Consider the following 17,653-nt stretch of genomic DNA (forward strand, 5'->3'; position numbering starts at 1 on the left):
GAGCTAAACTCTTTCCTCGGCTTCCATGATGCTGCTCCAATCTTTCTGGTGACTTGTCCTCTGTCTCCTTCACTGGCATCTCTTTTTCTACTGCTTCCCTATCCTCTGCCTTCTTTCCTTCTTTTAGTTCATGTTTTCACTTGATTGTGTCATGGTTTCCACCCCATGAATGGCTCCAAATCTTATCTCCACACTTCATTATTTTCCTTAGCACTAGAGCTCTGTACTTAATTGTCTGTTGAACATTTCCTAGCTAGAGGTCTTATCAGCCTCAAACTCAACGTGTTAAAAGCAAACTTCATTATCCATATGCCAAATCATCTCTTCTTCTTGACCTCCTTAACTTTGTCAGTAACATCACCAACCTCCAAGCCACCAAGGCACTCCTATAATACAAGCTATCACGTAATGAGAACTTGTGTGCTGTATTTATGTTGTTTCCATAATCTTAGCAGAACCAGCAGAGTAGGGTCTTTATTTCATTGCTCCTTGTTTCCCATATCCCTGGCTGAGGATTGGTACCAGAAAGACCTAACTCCCTATAAGAGCTTCTCAACAGATTGGTTGTGGTGACCTTGAGTATGTGACTTCAGCTCAGTTTTCCTAGAATGTAAAATGGGAATAAGAGTATCCATTTGTTTAGGAGGAAAAACATCTTGAGGTAGAAAAGAGAAGAAGATAAAAAGTCAGGTGAATTGGTAGCTGAGGGACAGTAAGTTGAGGGACTCCCTCTATGGTGGTCTCTATTTCATTCAGAAGTCAGGGTTCTTCTATTGAGAAAATATAGCCATGAGGCCAGGCTGAAGGAGAGTTGTGAAAATTTGCACAGCTGCTCTGAAGTAGAGAAGAGCTAGGGAGGACCAGAAGGGATGGCTTAATTTACATTAAAAAGCAAGATCAGGGTGAATAGGGAACAAGAAATAAATATCTAAGAGTGGGCAGTTGAAGTTTCAGATTGCAGAGGTGGAATGGTTCCTGGTGAAAAGGGTGGATTGTAAGAGTGAGTGGCTGCTATAAAATGCAGGTGAAGGTTATTTGGAATCAAGGAATTGGAGCATGGGCTACAGGATGGGTAATCCACTTGCATGGTGGAATTTGCTAGGATGATGGCAAGATTAGAAGATGGTGAACAGGTGTCAAATTAAAAAAAAAATAATGGCAAGGAGAGAGACCAAGGGTTGGGTATTCAGTAGGCAAGGAGACAATTAAAAGGTGGCATGAGGACACTCTACTCTCTGTCATACCTCTGTTCTCGCAGATGTTCATGTCTTCTTTTTGTTCATCCTGCACAAAGTTTCCAGAATTATCTTTACAAAGAACAGAGTTGATCATGCCATTTCCAGCCTCAGAATCCTTCAAATTGTTCCCGTCCTAAAAAGAATCTGGAAAAGAATGGATATATATATGTATATGTATAACTGAATTATTTTGCTGTACACTTGAAACTAACACAACATTGTAAATCAGCTATCCTCCAATATAAAATAAAAATTAAAAAAAGAAAAAAGTTGTTCTCATCGTCTACAGGAAAAGCCTCAACTTCTAATTTAAAGTTCAGGTGAACTCTCTTCATCTCTTCTTTTCAGCCCTTTTTTTTTTTTTTAATCACAGCCCTTTTATCACCTCTTTTGTCAGTCAAACTGAATTATCTGCTTTTCCCTTATCCTCAACTTCTCTTTCTTACCTCTGTGCACTTATCTGCTCACGTTGTCTCTGTGACTAGAATGACTGGGCTTCCTTTCACCCAGAAGCTGCACAAAGCTGATACCGATTCCCCCTGGCTTGAAGTGCTGTTTCTCTCTGAACTCCTGTAGTGCTTTACCTGAATCTCATTTCTGGCGTTTATGACATGGGCCTTATTTTACAATTTCAATGTTGCACAGTTCTTGAGAGGAAGGATGTTGTGTTGGCATCTAGCACATAAACTATAAGTGTGTTTATACACATATATACAGATATATAAGTGCATGTGCTATATATTACACATATATACTTATATATAGATATGTAAGTGCATGTACTTATATATTACATATAAGCATATTTTAAAAATAATATTTTTAATAAAGTGGTAATATATGTAATACAAAAAGATTGAAACCACAGAAAGGCACCCCCCCCCATACATACACATAAAAAGAAAATAAAAATCCTAGGAATTCTAGCAGTTAGAAATAAGATTGCTAACATATTAGTATATAACCTTCCAACTGAAGGCCTAAATTATAATACATGGTCATAGCCCCACAATCCTTGGCTACACAATCCTCCAATCCTTGGAGTTACTTGGGGAGATTTTGTGCCTGGGCCTCACCCTTAAAGATTCTGATTTAATTGGTCTTAGATATGGCCTGGGTATCAGTCTTTGAATTTGTGTAATAATAATATCTAACATTAATCATTACTGTTTCAAGCACTTTATAAGACTAGTTCTGAGTCACTGAATTCTCCAAATAATCACTTGAAATTAATATTCTTGTTACCTATTCCTTTATTTCCTACTTTTAGTTGCGAAAACTAAAAAACAGAGAGGTAAGTAATTTGCCCCAACCAAGTGTTAAGTTGCAGAGCCAGGAAGTGAACCCAGGCATTTAGACACCCTAGCCTACCAATGAGTATACAACCTGATTGACTGTTACATAACATATATTCACAAATTATATGTATTTAAAGATCAAAAGGATGTCATTCTTAAAATTGATGCAATTTCTATTTGCTTTCCAAGTATTTAGTTTGCCTTAATTTCTCCTTCTTTGTCATTTTAAATATTGCAAGTTGATATTTAGCATGGCATAAGTAAGCAAAATGATGTGTTTTTAAAATATATTTTATTAGATGTTTGAACTTGTCTTGAACTTTGGTTTTATAATCTCATGAAAGGAAGCTTTGTATTTGTTTCTGAGAAAAATTTCCATGAATTTTATGTTTGGGGTTAAGGGTTTTGCTTTGACTACCGAGAGACAGTATTCCTGTGAACTCCTAACATTATCCCTCATATATTTGGTTTTATTATAGTACCAGAAGGCTCTCAGGACATCCAATATGCAGGTCCATTTCCATGCTCTTGAGATAAACACCCAAAGATGAAACACACCAGTTCAAGAAATCTAATCTGACTGCTGAAGCAGATTATAATCTAAGCATCAATTTTCTTCTTTTAGGAGCATGTCCCAAACTAGAAATCAGTATCTGTCAGACTCAGTACGTTTGCAACAACTGGTTTATAATCTGCATCAATGATACAACAATTATCAGTTGTGAAAAATATGTTTTCCCAAGATTGTTTATAATGCCCTTGCATCTGATAAAGGAACATAGAGAAAATTGAGAATGTGAAAAAGAACTTAAACTTTTCAGAGCCTTAGGAAATTCATGTCAATTACCCAGACTTTATCACTGTTAAATTCACTGGAAGGAATCTTTCTAATCAAGAACATAGCAGAGTATCCATTCTCCTTCTTCTCCTCATTAATAGGACCCTGAATATTAGCTGGGCACGTAGATACTCAGAATAAAGACTACATTCCCAGTGTTCCTTGAAGATCAATGTGGCCTTGTGATAAGTTTTGAAAAGTGGAATATATGGAGAAGTCGTGTGTGCAAATTTGTCCCCCTTCTTTCTGGCTGGCTAGAATGCGAGTGTAATGGCTGGGACACAAGGAGGGGGCAACAGATGTGACCATTTTAGAGTCAACAACTATGGTCATTCTAATTGTGTGTGTTAAAAGTATCTTTTCCCACTTGGTGCTTACCTTTTCACTTTCTTAATAGTTCATGTCCTTTGATAAACAGGAATTCTTCATTTTAATGCCATTCAGTTTATCAGGTTTTTACCCTTTTACACAGTCGGTGTTTACTGTGTGCTGTTCAAGTAGCTTTTCTACCTTAAGAGCACAAAGACTCTTCTATGGTATTTTCAAAAAACTTTGTTTGACAATTCACATTTAGATACACAGTTCTCCTGGAATTTATATACGCATAGAGTGTGAGGCTGGGGCTAAGTTTTATCTTTTTCTATATGCCTAATTAATTGACCCCGTACCATCTATTGAAAAGATACTTTACTGCTCTACAGTGTCACCTTTGTCACAAATCCAGCATCCATATATGCATAGTTCTGTTTCATGACTGTTCTATTACATTGGTCATTTGTGTATCCTTGGATAGATACCACAGTTTTAATTGCTATAGCCTCATAATAAGTCTTTATAGCAGGTGTAAAATTCTTGGTCAGCAGTCATGTTCTTTTAGAAGGTAAATATAGTATCCTTTTGTCTTCTGTTATTTTTATAGAAATATCAGCTGGTTGTCCAACCTTTTTGAAGACAATCTTTTCTTTTTTGTCTTTCCCTTCCTTTTCCTTTCATTCTCAAAACTTCCTCAGTGACCTATTCTCATTGCCTTTGGTTTTCATCAGCTTTATTATAATGTACTTAGTGTGGCTTTCTTTTTATTTTTTTCTGCTTGGAGTTCATTTCATTTGCAGGTTTTCATCAGCCATTATCTCATCAAATATTGCTTCTGTTCCTTCTTCCTCTCCTTTTCTTCTCCGAGTAATCATATGTTAAACTTTCTCACTGCATCCGATATACCTCTTATCCAATTATGTATTTTCCATCTTTTTATCTTTCTGTGCTTTATTCTGAATATTTTCTTCTGACTTATGTGCTAGTCTACTGCTTCTTTTTTTCAGATATATTTAAACAGCAGTTATACCCATCTATTTCAATTATTTTACTTTCTAACTCTTGAATATACATTTTTTAATTTATGTGCATACATATTTTTCTTAGTTTTCTGCTGAATTTTTCATGCCTTTTATTTCTTTAAATGTCTTTAACATATTCATTTTAAAGTCTGTGTCTGGAAACCTAATAATTGGAGTCCCTGTTGATCTATTTATATTGTCTGATTTTTTTCCTGCTGTTTTTTTGTTCATGTCATATTGTCTTCTTTTTTGTCTGCTTATTTTTGATTGTGTGCTGCATATTGCATAGTAAAATTCTTTGTATAAATAATTTGAGGCTAGGCTAATCTTATCTTCCTACAGAGAAGATATCATTTTGCCTCTTCTAAGCATCTAGGGGGCACTAGCAATGCTGGATCATTTCAATCCAATTTATGGACTGAGAGGATTTGAAGTTGAATTTCTATCCTGTAAGAATCTATTTACTTCTGGTTAATCATCATTGGTGTCCTAGAAGGAGAAGAGAGGGAGAAAGGGGTAGAAAGCTTATTTAGAGAAAAAATGTCTGAGAATGTCCTAAATCTGGGGAGAGATTTGGACATCCAAATTCATGAAGCTAATAGGTCACTCCAAAATTTCAATCCAAAATCATCTTCTCCAAGACACATAATTATAAAACTGTCTTGAATCAAAAACAGAGAGAATTTTAAAAGCAGCAAGAGAAAAAAAAATTTTCTCATACAAAGGAATCCTCATAAGGTTATCAGTGGATTTCTCAATAGAGACCTCGCAAGCCAGGAGAGAATGGGATGATAAATTCAACGTACTGAAAAAAAAAAAAATACACATGCCTACCAAGAATACTTTACCCAGCAAAGTTGTCCTTTAAAAGTGAAGGTGAGATAAAGACTTTGCTAATAAACAAAAGCTGAGGGGATTCTTCAACATTAAACCTGCCTTACCAAAAAATGCTGGAAGAAAATTCTTCAAGCTGAAATGAAAAGATAGTAAAAGTAACATGAAAACATAAAAACATATATGTACAACACACTAGTAAAGGTCAGCATAATGTCAGATTCAGAATACCCTTTTACTGTAAAATGGTGATGTGTTAACTACTTAACTCTAGCATAAAGATTAAAGGACAAAAGTATTAAAAATTGCCATAGCTACAATAATTTGTTAGTGGATACACAGTATAAAAAGATGTAAATGGTGACATTAAAAACATAAAAGTGGGGAGAGTGAAAGGGTAGATTTTTGTAACTGATCAAAGTTAAATGGTTATCACCATAAAATAGACTGTTACATTCCTAAGATGTTTTATGTAAGCCTCATGGTAACCAAAGCAATCCTGAAAAAGAAGGACAAAACTGGAGGCAGCACACGTCCTAATTTCAAAATATTCTACTAAGCTACAGTAATCAAAACAGTTGGTTCTGGAAAAAAAATAGACACCTAAACCAATGGAACAGAATCAAGAGTCCAGAAACAAAGCCTCACATATATGGTTGACTGATATTTACAAGGGAGCTAAGAATATTCAATGGAGAAATGATAGGCTCTTCAATAAATGGTGTTGGAAGAACGGGACAATCACATGTAGAAAAATGAAATTGGACTCCTATCTTATACCACTTATAAAAATTAACTTGAAATGGATTAAAGACTTAAACATAAGTCTCAAAGCCATAAAACTCCTGGAAGAGAATGTAAAGAAAAAGTTCCTTGATGTTGGTCTTGGCAATGATTTTTTGGATATGATCTCCAAAACACAAGCAACAAAAGCAAAAATAAATAGGTGGGAATGTGTGAATCTTAAAAACTTTCACACAGCAAAAGAAACAATCAACAAAATGAAATCGTAACTTATGAAATGAGAGAAAATATTTTCAAATCATCTATCTGATAAGGGGTTGATATCCAAAATATATAAAGAACTCATACAACTTGATAACAAAAAATCCTAAACAATCCAATGAAAAAGAAATGAGCAGAGGATCTGAACAGATATTTTTCCAAAGAAGATACACAAATGGCCAACGGGTACGTGAAAAAGTGCTCAGCATCACTAATCATCAGGAGAATGAAAATCAAAACCACAATGAGATATCATCTCACACCTGTTAAAATGGTTGTCACCAAAATGACAGGAGATGATAAGTCTTGGAGATGATGTGGAGAAAAGGGAACTCTTGTGGGCTGTTGGTGCGAATGTAAATTGTTGCAGCGACTATGGAAAAAAGTATGGAAGTTCCTCAAAAGATTAAAAATAGAACTACCATATGATCCAGCAATTCCACTTCTTGGTATATATCCAAAGGAAACAAAACCACTATCTTGAAGAGATTTCTGCACAGCCATGTTCATTGCAGTATTATTTATAATAGCCAAGGCATAGAAATGACCTAAGCATCCATTGATACAGGAATAAAGAAAATGTGGTATCACACACACATACAATGAAATATTATTCAGCCATAAAAAGAAGGAAATTCTGCCATTTGTGACAACATGGATGGACCTTGAAGGCATTGTGCTAAGTGAAATAAGTCAGATGGAGAAAGACAAACACTGTATGAAAGCACTTGTATGTGGACTCTAAAAACACCAAACTCAAAGAAACAGAACAGATTGGTGACTGCCTGAGGTTGGGGGGTGGCAGGGAAGGGGCAAGGGGAAATGGGGAGATGTTTGTCAAAGGATACAAACTTCCAGTTATAAGATATACAAGTTCTGGTGATCTATTTTACAACGTGGTAATTATAGCTACTATATACTTGAAAGTTGCTAAGAGAGTAGATCTTAAATTTCTCACCACAAAAAGCAATGATAACTATGTGATGTGTGGGAGGTGTTAGCTATGTTTTAATCATTTTGCAATATATAAGTGGATCAAATCATAACATTGTACACCCTAAACTTACACAATGTTACATGTCAATTGTATCTTAATAAAGATGGAAAAACATATATATATATATATATATATATATATATATATATATAATATTAAGTGATACTTATATGTGGATGGTAAAAATTTGGTAGAAAGGAGAAAATGATGATGCAGGTGACCTCAGCTGAGAAGCAGTTTTACTCCTAGGGTTTGCATGTTGGGGAAATTACAGTCCCAGTCCCAGGAGCCAATGAGCAGGACCTGGTGGTAGGTGTGTCTTTGTCCGTTTTCCAAGAGAGCAGCTTGTTTCCAGTGGTAACTGTAACCTTCAGTTTTCTGTGTACAAAGCTGGCCCCAACTTTATGCAAAAAGCCTCGTTTGAATTCAGTTCCTGTTTTCCTGAGGAAGTAGAAATTCCGTTCCTCATAGTCTGGTGTGTCTGTTGGACTGAGGCTTGAGTTCTTGCAGGCTTACTATGTGGAGCTTGAGTTAATGAAAGATAATAATATGAATTGAGTGTTTACTATACACGAGGCACTTTGCATTTATCAACTCTAGTAAGCCTCACCACAGCCCTATGAAACTGAAACACCGAGATGTTAAGCAACTTGCCAGTGGTCCCGCATTCAGAACTCAGGAAGTGGCAGCCCTGGGATTTGAACCTAGGGAGCCTGACTGCAGAACTCTAGGGTTTGATAACAGTTTATCTAGAGGGTAGATGGGCGTGTGGATTCATTACACAGCACATAGTAATTTGGGGATGCTGATCTTAAAAAATATTCTCCACCATAACATCAGAACTATATTCACATAGGCAGTGGATTTATTTGTAGCAAAACATGATTTATCACATTAAATGAATGCCAGAGATTTGGGTTTTTGTTGGCACTAAAATTTTAGATGTGTTTGTTTCTAAAGCTGTATATAAGCTAAAATATATAACCTAATTTTGTATTTATGCTTATTTAAATAATACTGTAATAAATATTATTTTAACCAGCAATGGAAGTCCTCAAAATTTTTTGTCCCAAGAGTTTGACAATTACTCAGGTATAAAATATATTGGTGAAGTTTTTTTAAATCTCTTTTTTTTCTGGAATAAAGAGGGTCTTTGTTTCTCTTCTCAGTCTCTAGAACATTAACCAGACCTCTGCTTGTATAGAGGAATTAATAGTATGACTCAAAAGAACTGTTTTCATGCTGGCTAAGAAGACTGCTTTTGAGGGACTCATCAGACTTGGCTGCAAAAGCTTCAGTTGCCTGGGTAACTGAGCAATGTAGAAGCAGAATCCTGGTATTCAATTTCTTCCCAAGGCAGGCTTTATTTAGTTCAGGAAGACAGGGAATGCCCTGTGATTCTTAAAGAAACTTGGTGGAATTTTGCATTGCAATTACAGATTTGTAAGACATCCCTTTTCCCTGTGTATTTCCTTGCGGGGCAGGGGGGAAGGAGTAGACTGCAATGATCTATTCTGTTTCACTGAAATAGCAGAAGACATTAAAAACATGAGCAGTTATATGGTAAATATATACAATGGACTATTACTCAGCCATAAAAAAGAATAATTTCTGTCATTTGCAACAACATGGATGGACCTAGAGGGTATTATGCTTAGTGAAATAAGTCAGACAGAGAAAGACAAATACTCTATGTTATCACATTATGTGGAATCTAAAAAATAACATAAACGAATATACATAATGAAACAGAAACAGAACCACAGCTATAGAGAACAAACTAGTGGTTACTAGTGGGGAGAGAAAAGGGGGGAGGGGCAAATTAGTGGTATGGGATTAAGAGATATAAACTATTAATACTATGTATAAAATAAATGACAAGGATATATTGTAGAGCACAGGGAAATATAGCCATTATTTTGTGGTAACTTAAAGTGGAGTATAATTTATAAAACTAATGAATCACTATGCTGTACACTTGAAATTAATATAATGATATAAATCAACTATACTTCAATTACCTACAGTCTGTCATACAGAGTGAAGTAAGTCAGAAAGAGAAAAACAAATACCATATGCTAACACACATATATGAAATCTAAAAAAAAAAAAGTTATGAAGAACCTAGGGGCAGGACAGGAATAAAGATGCAGATGTAGAGAATGGACTTGAGGACAAGGGGAGGGGGAAGGGTAAGCTGGGACGAAGTGAGAGAGTGGAATGGACTTATATACACTACCAAACGTAAAACAGATAGCTAGTGGGAAGCAGCTGCATAGCACAGGGAGATCAGCTCAGTGCTTTGTGACCACCTAGAGGGGTGGGATAGGGAGGGTGGGAGGGAGACGCAAGAGGGAGGAGAAATGGGGATATATGTACATGTATAGCTGATTCACTTTGTTATAAAGCAGAAACTAACACACCATTGTAAAGCGATTATGCTCCAATAAAGATGTTAAAAAACAAAACAAAAGACAACATGAGCAGCTAGATGATTCAGACTGTGAAGTTGACCAGGGACCTCTTACTGAACCCTATGTATCCATTCCTATTCTTGACTTCCGTAGCAAGATTGTAAGGCTGATGGTTTTTTTTGGCTGCGTTGGGTCTTTGTTGCTGTGCGCAGGCTTTCTCCAGTTGCGGCGAGCCGGGGCTACTCTTCATTGCGGTGCACAGGCTTCTCATTGTGGTGGCTTTCCTTGTTGTGGAGCACAGGCTCTAGGTGCATGGGCTTCAGTAGTTGCAGCACACGGGCTCATTAGTTGTGGCTCGTGGGCTCTAGAGTGCAAGCCCAGTAGTTGTGGCACATGGGCTTAGTTGCTCCGCGGCATATGAGATCTTCCCGGAACAGGGCTTGAACCTCTGTCCCCTGTATTGGCAGGCATGATTCTTAACCACTGCACCACCAGGGAAGTCCGAGACTGACTTTTTGGTGCAGGGAGCCATAGCTGTTTTTATAGCCCTGTGACAACTTTATAAGGGTTGAAAACAAATAGAACATTATTTTCATAGACTTGAAGATTGACTCCTTGGTGAGAAAGAAAAGGTTTAATTTGGATTCACGAAATTGTTCCTAAATACTGTAATAAATTTTCACCACTCCTATAGAAACTGCTTTGAATTCTAGTTTATTCTAGCAAATAATAGATAACCAATAATATTTCTTGAGTGAATTAATGAATTAACCTTTTATTCCCGTGTGATACTTTTCAAATAAATATTATTTTGGCATATTATTTGACAAGGGACTATACTTTTCCATTTTGACCATTTACTGGCAGATATCTCATGCCTTGAAAAACTCTAATCCTAAACTGGAATTTTTCATAAAATGTGAATAAGATAACATAAAAATTTACACTCCTTAACAATAACCACATTTGTTAATGAGATGTTAGGATCAGGCATCTTTATTTTTTATCACAAATTGATAGTCATCTTATCTCCAATCCAGCTGATAGACATGTAAAGGCAAAAACAGAAGTGAATGTTTTCTCCCATTCTGAGGGTTGTCTTTTGGATGGTTTCCTTTGCTGTGCAAAAGCTTTTAAGTTTCATTAGGTCCCATTTGTTTATTTTTGTTTTTATTTCCATTTCTCTAGGAGGTGGGTCAAAAAGGATCTTGCTGTGATTTATGTCATAGAGTGTTCTGCCTATGTTTTCCTCTAAGAGTTTTATAGAGTCTGGCCTTACATTTAGGTCTTTAATCCATTTTGAGTTTATTTTTGTGTATGGTGTTAGGAAGTGTTCTAATTTCGCTCTTTTACATGTCGCTGTGCAGTTTTCCCAGCACCACTTATTGAATAGGCTGTCTTTTCTCCATTGTATACTCTTGCCTCCTTTATCAAAGGTAAGGTGACCATATGTGCATATGTGGGTTTATTCTGGGATTTCTATCCTGTTCCATTGATCTATCTTTCTGTTTTTGTGCCAGTACCATATTGTCTTGATTACTGTAGCTTTGTGGTAGAGTCTGAAGTCCGGGAGCCTGATTCTTCCAGCTCCATTTTTCTTTCTCAAGATAGCTTTGGCTATTCAGGGTCTTTTGTGTTTCCATACAAATTGTGCAATTTTTTATTCTAGCTCTGTGAAAAATGCCATTGGTAGTTTGATAGGGATTGCATTGAATCTGTAGATTGCTTTGGGTAGTATAATCATTTTCACAATGTTGATTCTTCCAATCCAAGGACATGGTATATCTCTCCCCATCTGTTTGTATCATCTTTAATTTCTTTCAGCGGTGTCTTATAGTTTTCTGCATACAGGTATTTTGTCTCCTCAAGCAGCTCATTCAGCTCAATATCAAAGAAACAAACAACCCAATCCAAACATGGGCAGAAGACCTAAATAGACATTTCTCCAAAGAAGATCTACAGATTGCCAACAAACACGTGAAAGAATGCTCAACATCACTAATCATTAGAGAAATGCAAATCAAAACTACAATGAGGTATCAACTCACACCAGTCAGAATGGCCATCATCAAAAAATCTACAAACAATAAATGCTGGAGAGGGTGTGGAGAAAAGGAAACCCTCTTGCTCTCGTGGTGGGAATGTAAATTGATGCAGCCACTATGGAGAACAGTATGGAGGCTCCTTAAAAAACTAAAAATAGAGCTACCATATGACCCAACAATTGCATATACCCTGAGAAAACCATAATTCAAAACGAGTCATGTACCACAATGTTCATTGCAGCACTATTTACAATAGCCAGGACATGGAAGCAACCTAAGTGTCCATCAACAAATGCATGGAGAAAGAAGATGTGGCACATATATATGATGGAATATTACTCAGCCATAAAAAGAAACGAAATTGAGTTATTTGTAGTGAGGTGTATGGACCTAGAGTCTGTCATACAAAGTGGAGAAGGTCAGAAAGAGAAAAACAAATACTGTATCCTAACACATATATATGGAATCTAAAAAAAAAAAAGGATTCTGATTAAACTAGGGGTAGGACAGGAATAAAGACAGAAATGTAGAGAATGGACTTGAGGACATGGGGAGGGGGAAGGGTAAGCTGGGACGAAGTGAGAGAGTGGCATGGACATATATACACTACCAAATGTAAAATAGATAGCTAGTGGGAAACAGCTGCATGGCACAGGGAGATCAGCTCCGTGCTTTGCGACCACCTACAGGGGTGGGATAAGGAGGGTGGGAGGGAGACGCAAGAAGGAGGGAATATGGGGATATACGTATGCATATAGCTGATTCACTTTGTTATACAGCAGAAACTAACACAACATTGTAAAGGAATTATACTCCAATAAAGATGTTTAAAAAGAAAGCACAAGTGAATTACTACTTACTAATGTTTTTCACAGTAAGACTTATTAAACAGATGAATTCGTTGCAAAGGAAAAAGATCTGAAATAAAAGTCGGAGTTCCCAGTTACTGTCGTCGGCAACGATAAGGTATTAAAGATAAACGATAACAAAGGTAGAGCTTGATAGCTGGTCTTTGCAAAATTGGGAAAATAAAACTACCACTCTGATGTGAATACACACAAGTTCCCGAAAAGCATGTAATCATTTAAAATGCAAGTCACTGCCTGTCTTAAGCTGTTCACAGCTTAAACTCATTTGTTCCCTCAATGATTCAACAAAGCAGATATAATTATTATCATTCATTCCCCTGTCATTCATTCCTCACATAAGGACAACTGAGCTATAGAAAAATGAAGTGATTTCTCTAAATTCATCCAGCTAGTAAGTGCTAAAGCCAGGGTCTAGACCCAGGGAGTCTGGCTCCAGAGCCCTTACTCTTGATGTTCCCTCTCAAAAGTCGGCAGCGAATATAAATCAAATATTGTTTATCTTCAAATATCAAGTGAAGACCCAGCTCTCGCAAGTTATGCTTTCGAAAAAAAAAAGAACACTAGTATCATTGCTGAAAGAGTCTTCTTTATCATCTATATTCCCAAGGGGGTAGACAGGATTCAGGAGATAATGCTAGTAAAATACTTTCAGCTTTCTACAACTTAAAGGCAGAGAGAATTATTATCTATTCATGTGAGCAGTTTTATATACTATAAATACACACAGAAAGGTGCATATAATAAGTCAGATAAAAAACCGGTGTTAGATACAGAGAAAACCAATCCCCTCTCTCCCCAAGAAACATACAAAGGGCACAAATTTCATAAGCATATACTTTTGCTGCATTATTGATTAGGCTGTATTTTTTGATTAATGGTTTTTTATTTTTATTTTTCTAATTCTGTCAAACATTAGCGAGAGCAGTGGCTGTAAATAATTTTCAGATGCGAAGGGACTAATTTTATTAGTTTTATTCCAAAAAGACTACAGAAATTCTTCAAGTGATAGACTGAAATCCTGGGTACTAAGATCTCGTAATGCTTTAGAATATAAACAGTTTCCATTCAGCATTAACTAGTTCCTGGACAAATTTAATGTTGTTTGTGTTGCATAATTTAATTCACTCAATTAACAGGGTAAAGATACAGATGTTATTTAAAAAATTACCCCCAGCTGACAAATATTATAAATAAGACAGGCATTTTATTATATTAGAGAAAATGAATTCACAGTATACGGTTATTGGTTACAAAATAAGAGAACTGATATAAATGTAATGCTATTTAGATATTTACTTTTGATTTGCAAGGTGAACCATTAATCAAACATTTTGATTCAGTGGCTAAGGGAAAATTAATCATTGATACTATTAACGGCTTGTAGGAGTGTTATATTAGGCAAGTGAGTTTGTTACTTCCGAATTTCCTGCTGACAATAGTCTCATTATATTTCTTAAAACCTGTAGCTTATCCAAGGTAGGCAGGAATTAAGTATTATAAGAAGGCAATTTTCAATATGTAGTTATAAATATGACACGCAGAAGTTTCACATTTGAAATATTTTCAAAATGAAACATTTACTCGATTGCTAAACTTTCAATGTACTTATTCAGTGATTTAATTTTCTTTTGTAGAATCAATAACACACTTGGTTGTAATAACAATGTTACAGAGTAAGTATCATATAACTTGTGCACATGTATTCATTTTCTTAATATCAATTTTTATATCCTGCACCACGTTAACTTTACATCAGACCAGCATGAAGATGACATGAAATTTATGAATTCAACAGTTTTTCCCATACATATGTAATGGATTAGAAACAAATTAAAGAATCTGAAATTCTATATTTTCTTCCTAAATATCTTGCTTATTTTCTTAAGAATCTAGTATTTCCTATTAGAAATCTGATGTCATCTGAATAGTTTAGCATGATATTACAAGCTAAAAATATTTAATCCATAAAATCAGTTCTCCATTAATTCAGAAATGGTCAGTTATAATAGGCTTGGTGAGATAAAGGTATCAATATCTTTCCATTTCCTTTTTGGTGTAATTGTCTATGTAGCTTTTATTTATTCCTGAAATACATTTATATTTAACTTTTATTTATATACTCTACAAAACTGATGGAGCTATTTAAAAATTTTGAACACATTCTGCATTTTCTCATTTAATGTTTTTGAGTTGAGTAACAGGACTGTATTTAGTTTTGTTTTGAAAATGTCCTAGTTGAAGGAAAATGACTTTACAATTAATTATGATTGAACAGGTCAACATTTCGAACTGTGAACAACTCGTCAGCTTACCTCACTGGTTATAGTGCAATTTGCATTTATATTTCCTCAATATTTCTCCCCTTTGATTTCTTTGAAAAAAGAATCTGAAAAGTTACTTGACAATTTTATAAATAAATAAAATAATCTTCTGGTATGATTATCATTTTGTTTGTAACAATTATGAGGACATATTTATAACCTGATATATTAGTGTATAAATTTACCCACTCACAAGGAGTTAATATTTTTCAAACTGTAAAGAAAAAAGAAGACTAATGCTAATTTTTCAAACTCCAGCATTCAGTAAATAGAATTTTTGTTTGTTTGTTTTATAATGGTACTAGAACCTTGTATGTTCTCAAGATGTAGAGAAAAATTTCTGGCAAAGATTGATATAGAAGATAATTTTAAAGAACCTACTCTTTAATTAAATTGCCCACATAGGGACTGCAGAAATCTAAAACTCTGTCTGGGATTAAGTCCTGTGTAAGCTGAGGTCCAACTTTCTATTTTACAGGTTTGTTAAGGGATTTATCCAAGCAAAATCAGGATTTCCAAGGTTGACTCTCAAAGGAGTAGGCTGTGTTTTATGCATCTAAATAGAGCTTGAATTTGTCCAAAAATTCATTCATGTTTATCAATACATAGTGTAAAAACAAAGAAAAAAACCTTTTGATAAGTAACTGATTAGCAATTAGTTTAGTAATTTTGTGATTTGGATAAGTTTAGTAGGTAGCAATATGAAACCAGCTAAGTTTCTACAATAAGAAAGCAGAAGAAGAGATTTAATAATCAACATTAAAAATTGTCCAAGGCTTTCTCAAATTTTAAATTTAATGGTGTTTCTCCTGCCCCCATTTAACTGTTTTCTAAGAAATTATTTTTCTGGGGGTTTGATCACCTATACTTTAAAAGTTTACTTCTTAGTGTATTACATTTATTAACATTTTCTTAAATACCTTATTTTCATTTTCATCAACTTGAAATGTCTTCTGCATTTTACACAATGTACTTTACAAGAAAATTGTATATTATGCACACATTTTGCCTCTAGTTCCTTAAGCCAACTAAAGATAAAGCATAGACGTGTAAGTTAATTTCTCTCACTACAGAAGAAACTGATCATTCCTTCCTTTTTCCCTCTGAACTTGTACCCATATTTTGCTCTATATTATTCTGCAACTTTCTAATATGAAGCCTTATGCCCTGCAAAAATTATGCTGTGTCTAAAAGTTTAGTTTTGTAAGATTATAAGTTACAGGCTAAGTTCCCTACTATCTTGATTTACTGCCATTGCATTCCTATTGGGATGACCTGATTTCATCTATTTCACTTACTTTGGGGACAGTCTCTGAATTTTCCAGGGTTGATTTAACCACTTTGATCTCTTCTAGGAAAATGGCTTTTTTCCTTCCATTTCACCATCAAAGCTTAAAATTAACCTTTAGTTTTAGAATATTTATATTTTATATATTCTTTGTACATTTGTATTATTTTTGTAAGATCAGGAAAAATGAAAACAGAAAAGTTTGAGAAATGAACATGTTCTTTCATCTGTAGACACTTTGAAAAGAAGAAGAGTCCCCACAAATGCAATGAAGAGATTATCTGATATTTTAACATATAAACTTGGTTTACTGGATTTAGTCAGAAACAAATAAAATAAACTCTCACTTTTGTTTGGAGGAGAGAGAATATATATCTAGAGGTAGAGGGGGAATCCCACTGAAGCTGTTTTGACTAAATTCTTATTCGTTGCATGTTTTTTGACATTGGTGGCCCAAGATACTGTCTACCATTGCTTAAGAAAGTATACTGAATGTGTAACTAAAAATAAGTATCTTTAAAATTTTAAGGGTGTTCAGATTTATATAAAATATGGTAACTAATCTTAAAAATTATCTTGATTGCAAAAGATGGCTATGATGGAGAAAACTGATAGGTTTATTATTATTGTTATTATTAAATATTTTTATTCTAGCTTTGCATATTACTCACCCTGTGGCCCAAAGAAAGTTTCTGCAGGTCCTCTTGAATTGGATGAGTTTTTTTACAAATCCTCTGTAGTTAGATAAATTCACAGCAGCTTCAAAATCTATAAATGCCGAATGTGTCTGCTGAGAAAAGTTCTTTTCTTTTCTCTTCAGGGCTATAGCAGATCCTAGTGAGTTTTGGAAGTTAAAAGCAGAAATTAACTCTGAGCCTTCATCTATGGCCTGGCAGCGCCTCCTTATGTCCAGGATCTAGAATATACAACAAATGATGTCTAAATCTTGAAGTGAAAAACCAAAACTGTTGGCTTTGGTCTTGGACTGTCAGAAACAGAATTGGCTTTAACTCGCCATTTACTGTCTGTTGAAGACCCAGCACCAGTAATTTCTTGTTTTCTTTCCAGCCCCCCAGTCTGGTTTTTGGGAGGTGTTCAGTAGACTAATGAACATTAGGATATATTTGCTGGGATTTAATATGCTGCTCCCTCAGGGAGATCTGCATGTTAAT

The 17,653-nt window shown here is 35.1% G+C and overlaps 1 long non-coding RNA gene across 1 annotated transcript in view; it reads right to left on the reverse strand.

Annotated features, from left to right (window-relative positions):
* The window catches only part of LOC117201771 (uncharacterized), a 37,548-nt gene extending 20,240 nt beyond the window's left edge, over nt 1-17,308 (reverse strand). The window contains exons 1-2 of the long non-coding RNA XR_004483863.2: nt 17,153-17,308; nt 1,245-1,382 (exon numbers count right to left, since the gene is read on the reverse strand). This is a non-coding gene — a long non-coding RNA (uncharacterized LOC117201771). The remainder of the gene's footprint in view (nt 1-1,244; nt 1,383-17,152) is intronic.
* Between the last annotated feature and the right edge of the window lie 345 nt (nt 17,309-17,653).

The sequence above is a fragment of the Orcinus orca genome, chromosome 1 (assembly GCF_937001465.1).
Source record: "Orcinus orca chromosome 1, mOrcOrc1.1, whole genome shotgun sequence".
In the NCBI taxonomy this organism is placed as follows: domain Eukaryota; kingdom Metazoa; phylum Chordata; class Mammalia; order Artiodactyla; family Delphinidae; genus Orcinus; species Orcinus orca.